Here is a 6104-nt window from a genome sequence, read left to right on the forward strand (position 1 = left end):
AAAATGGCTTTTGGAAAAACACCGGCTGACTATATCATGGCTGCCTTCCAGCAAGCCAAAGTAATAGAATCAAACACCTGCAGTGAGTACCCCAAACCTCTGCTGTGCTTTTTGTCTCCTCTGAATTTGCGCCCATTATTATTTCCCCCCTTAATCCTTAGAGATGTCTCTTCAAATGCAGCTCCTAAGAAAACACAACTCCAGTTGTACTAATGTAGTTGTATTAGCACAATTGGATGCCCAGGCTGCCTCTGAGTGGCACAAACAGTTAAGCAACTGTTTGATTTAGATCTGCCTCACCATACTTTGGGAGAAGAACCTAGAGATCTATTTCCAAATAATCAGAGCCACAGCAAATGCTTTGCAACTTAGTTCTGTTCTGGAATACAACACACTGGGGTCTTAGTTTGAACTGACCCCATAGCAACTGTGATGGTAGGGGTCCCAGTGCAGGAATTCCTTACCACACTTTAAGTGTGACTTTAATCACAGTCTACCTGGAGATAGGGGAGTAAACATTAAATTGAGAGCTGTGATCTTGAGGGATTCCAATACATTTTTGAAATAGGCTGTGGTTATTTAAATAGGTATTAAATAAGTTATTAAATAGGTATACCACCACCACCACCACCACCCGACTACACATGCGCGCGCGCGCGCGCGCGCGCGCGCACACACACACACACAGAAGGGTAGCAGAATGTTGGTTTCATGGGCTATATATGAGGATATATGTAAAAGTGTGTAACACAGTAAGACAATACAACTTTTAAAATAAGTTCAAATGCATAAAAAGTGGCTGGAATTAAATAATATCTTTGAAACTTTTATCTAAGAAACTTAGCAAAGTTCTACAAGTAAAAATTTCCCTACAAGTAAAGTGACGTTGTCATGAGGAGGGAGGGAAAAAGCGCCCTCACAAATCCTATATAGTCCACTCCAAGCGTGTCATATTCTAATCATCTAGCCTTCTTATGAATCTAAAGAAGGGGTAATTATCCCTCGTTTACCAGAGGCCAAGAGACATTATGTGCTTATTTTCAATTCATGGGGAGAATTTAAATTGGAAGGGACAACTTGTGGTTCCTCCATATAATCTTTCATAAGTAAAATCTGTAGGCTGAACGGATGCCTTTGGTTGAATTATTCCTTTACGGTCAAGTCCATTGTGACCCAGGGTGATCCTATGGAACAGGCAGCAGTGCCCCCAGAGGCTTCACTGCCACATCCAACAACGTTTCCGTTAGCAGCCAAGCACTTGACCATGGAGACACCAGGGCTCCTTACTGAACTGTAAACAACAACCACAAATCATGCAAGTCAGACCTCTGTCGTGGAGCTCATTTCTACTCAAAGTGAGCCAATCCAGGGTTTCTGAGCCTGTTGAGCTTTCCAAAAACAGAGAGCCTCGTCTTTCTCCTGAGAAGTGACTCAGGGTGCCAAGTGCTGACCTTGCAATCAGGAGGCCAGCATGTAACCACGATGCTTCCAGGGTTCCGTCACAGAGTGATACTGTCCTGAACACGTGTTACCTGCCGTGGTTGAAAAAGCACATATTCCCAGAAAATTCTCGCCATGCCTACTGCCAGTCAAGGAGCAAAAGATTCCTGTAAACGGCGTTACTGTTGCTGGCAGCTGGAAATCAGGGAAAAGGAGAGTCCCTGCTCCCCATTCATTTCCTGATTCAAAAAGTGACTCACCGTGTAACTTTGTGAACGTTGGTTAACCTTTTTTCATTTCAGTTTCTACGGCCGAAAAAAAGAGGGATAATATTTGTCTACCTTACAATGGTATATGTTCTAGAAGAAAAAGGAAAGGAATCTTGTATCAAGGGACGGGAAAGCTGGTTTTTCGTGTCCTTGAGATATCACTGACACATTCACAAAGCAGTTTCTGACAAAGTTGTATGCCTCGTGGTTCCAGGTCACCTCCCTGTACAGCACATCATGCCCTGAACTCTTTGCGTGGTGATGGCCGTGGGGCATGCTCAACATGACTGATGGGCCACATCATGCATCCTGCACGGCCCGCCTATGCTAGCATGCTTTCTGCATGGTTGTCAAGGAAGACAGAAGTCAACAGAAGGAAAAGATTCACATAGTGGGAATAAACTTTCTCCTTGCACTTTTATTCTAGAAAATATGACTAAAATTGTGACGGAGCCAATTTTATTTGCAGTCCTGCCTGCCACAAGATATAGCTGTTTTGTCTCCCACCCATCCGGGATGTCCTGAACGGAGGAAGCGTGCCCTGTCCTTCTGGGTGCTGTGCTTATTCGTTGCCTTGACGCCACGTAAGGTTTATGTTTGTTTGCTTGCCTGGTAGTTACTTACGACAGTTATCTCAGAAGCTTCCAGTATCTTTGTTTGGCATGTCCGTATCTTTTCCCCAAATTCCCACAAGAGGCAATAGTTCCAGTCTATCAAAGTACAGTTCTCTGTCACTTTAAATGTTTTCCTCCACTATCATCAATCGCTGATATGAAGCTTATTATTTATAAGTGATAAGTTCAGATACACCTTAACTCAATAGAGACATGATGTTGCCAGGCAGGACAAAATTCCAGTGGCCAAAGTCCTCCTTTCACTCAACTTAGTATTGGACTCAAAAAGCGTTAACACTAAAGTTGTAGTGCAGTGAGAAAGCAGTGGAGAAAACCCGGCCTCTCTGGTACAAAATTACGCCATTTGCATCGCCCAAACAAAAGCATGTTTTCCAGATGTGCATGTGTTACATTTGTGAAAATAAGAAAGCAACATAACATGTGATGTAATGCTGCTGCCTTCAATGACCAGCGACCGCACTCCCTGGCTCTGTGCACCTTTCTTTGGCTTCACTGTCCACCCCAGCCCATCAGAGCAGCCCTCTGTGCTTCTATCCGTAGGTCAAGGAGTAGGGCCATGTGAGTCTTGAAAATAAACAAATCAGAATATGAAGAGAAGTAAAAAAAATGGGATAGTCGGTTGATATTGCGTGTTATGACCACGTGTGTAGACGCAATTGAGAAGGTCGCTTACCAGGGAAAGCGTTTCCAGCGCCATTTTGTTGGACACTGATGGCTGCCAGCCTCCTGTTCTTAAAACACACGAAACTGCTTTCGTGTCTGAAAATTGTTGCTTACTGTATCTTTCCCTTGGAAATTTCTGATAGACATCTGCTTCTCTAAAAGGAGCCCTGGTGGCACGGTGGTTACATGTTTGGCTGCTAACCGAAAGGTTGGTGGTTCAAATCTACCCAGTCACTCTATCAGCAAAAGAGCCTTATGGGAGAAGTGCTCCCATGAGGATTACAAACTCGATAAACGTATGAGCCATTCAACTCTGCCACGTTGGGTGGCTAGGAGCTGAAATTGATGTGGTGGCTCTTAAAACACACACACACACACACACACACACACACACACACACACACACCAGTAAGGCAATCCCCACTCAGGGCAGCCCCATATATGCACAGTGGGGTTTTCAATGACTGTGACACTTCACTAGTAGATCAGAAGGGTTTTCTTCTGGGGCACATCTGGCACACATTTATCCCACCATCTTTCAGTTAGCTGCTGAGCATTGGAACGACCCAGAGACTCCCACAAAGGCAGCAGGGACATTTCTTTCTCTTGGTCTTCTCCTGAATTACTTAACCCAGGGGTACTCCCTCTATCCCTGATGCCTAATATCTTTTTTTTTTTTTTGGATGCCTAATATCTTATAGAAACTCTTAGACTCGTCTGGTTCTGTTTGAAAAGTAATAGTCTACCCGTGGACTTCTCAAAATTCCTTGAATCTGAGACTGAACGTCTGACTCTACGATTCTGTCTGCGGCTCTTTAATCTCCCTCAGAAGAGGCGTTTTTGGAGTTTCAAGACACTTCACTTCCTTATGAGCTTGCTAAACCCACGCCATTGCTGTGGAGCAGATTCTTGATTGATTCATGATGACCCCGGACCATCATCGCCTTTACAGGAAGGAACAGCCTGCGTGGCTTCCTCCCATGGTGAGCAGTCCAGGGCTAAGGCACTGTGCCCTGGGGCTCCATTCCCCGGGAGCAGAGACTAATTTTAGGTGTGCCTGGGAAAGGTTTTGTTGGCAATTCCTTTTTCTTCTGAATCTTCCTTTAGAGAATTTGAGGGTCAGCGCTTCTTTATTTGAAAGTGAGCAAGCAGGAAGTAGGGATGTAATTGAATCGGAGGGTACCAACCTCAGAGACTTCTATTTCCTGCCATAAACATTATCCAAAAGGACGAGGTTGGGTAAGTTGTTTCTCCCTTCACATTCACACAACCAGTGGAAGGAGCGTTCTGACAAGCAATCTGGTACAGAATCTGTTGTGAGTTTTTGTGGTCTGGATGCCAAACTGTCCCGACCACACAGGTATCTCCGGAGATGTGAAGGAGAAATGAATTTAGGCAGCAAACACTGGAATGTGGTTCAGCGGATGTCGTTTAAGAAGGGAAAAGCACATAGAGTTCCTAAGTATTCTCCTTGACGGATGTGAAGCTTTCTTTTCTTCTTCTGTCTACTTGGCAGTACAACTGGAGTTTCTCCTGTTAGTTTTGTGTTAAGTAGGATTTCTCTTGTACTTTTGGTGGACAGCAGCACAGAACAATAGAGTCACCATTAGGAGACTCTTGAAAGGCCCCAATTCACATATGCTTCCCCTTCTTGCTCCCTCCCTTCTTCCAAGGATCTGTGCACTTTGATTACAGGAGCCTCATTTGTCTTGGAGATAACATTGCTGGGTGGGGACAGTCTTAAGTGCTGCAGTCCTCATTTTAGAGGTGGCAAACACACCTGGGAGGCTAGGTGACTTATACATTATCACCCAATGAGTCACCCACTTCCCTGGAAGAGGGATGCATTTCCCCTTTCCATTAGGCAAACGTCTATTTGTTTGTTTTCGCCATGAATTTTGTGGCCACTGACAAATACATTTAGATGATTCACACACACACACACACACACACACACACACACACACAGCCTTTATATGTCGTAGCAGCAGTATCCCTGAAATTTTTAAGTGTTTAATTAGCATTTGTACCAGGTCAATGCTACGTTCCCTGTTATGCAAACCCACACCCATGCTAAGTGTCTCCAGGGTTAGGAACACAGTGATAACATGACTATTTGGTTTCGGTGTTTGTGTGCAAGACGCCTGAGGTCATTTCCAGGAGGAAAAAAAAGTTCAAAGAGTCGTCTAACCAACGAACATATATGACTGTTCTCTCTCTTTTTCTCTTGGGTACGGAGGGGGAGGCTAATATTTCTAAAGGGTTGAGAGAATATGAAGTATTAAAAATAGGCAATGAATCAATTCTCCTTTTCAACAAGAAAGTTCTAAAGCCCATTATGGAGTACATTGGATAAGTGGTCTTGTGAGAACTCTGGGTAGCTGGGGAGAAGCGACCCCCCAGACGAAGAAGGTTATCATTCTGATGACAAGTAAGGCCACCTTGACCCTTGGAATTGGGCTCTCCCAAGTCCAAGATTTGTATACATGCAGGGCCACCCTTATGATTTCTTCAAAGCTCTAGACGGCAATAGCCATCTTAAACGTCTTGGCTTCTCACCTCCTGCTTCCCTACTGGTGCTCCTACTGAACACACAGCTGAGATTCAAGCCTCCATACATTTTCACCAAAAGCCTCTTTGGGTCATAAAATCCGTGTGAGTGGACTGTTGGGTGATGGTATCATAGGGATTACACTAACAATGCAAACAGCCTCAGCTCCAACTTCAAAAAGATCCATTCTTAAATCTGCTGTGCTGGACATCGTCAGTATCCTCCCCCAGCCACGGAGAGCCCAGATTCTTCCTGCTGCTATTTCTCTTCTTTGCACCAATCTTATCTCACTCCCCGCCTCCTCACATAAGCAATAACAAATACTTCTCACTGTCTCCCTTCAATGCCCATGCCCTCAGGGTCTCACTTTCTATTCCAAGTAGCTTCTAATGGATTTTCCCTCAACAGGGAGAGTCTGGGACCCTCTTTTATGGATAGAATTTCACCCATGTCACAATTTTGCCCTGGGTCACTCAGTGCAGTTTTTCTGTCCCAGGAAATGCCTTTTAGAGACCAACTCAGAAAAATTATCCAAGAAATTCAGAT

The sequence above is a fragment of the Echinops telfairi genome, unplaced genomic scaffold (assembly GCF_000313985.2).
Source record: "Echinops telfairi isolate 266 unplaced genomic scaffold, ASM31398v2 ScPeMD7_3;HRSCAF=10, whole genome shotgun sequence".
Lineage (NCBI taxonomy): Eukaryota > Metazoa > Chordata > Mammalia > Afrosoricida > Tenrecidae > Echinops > Echinops telfairi.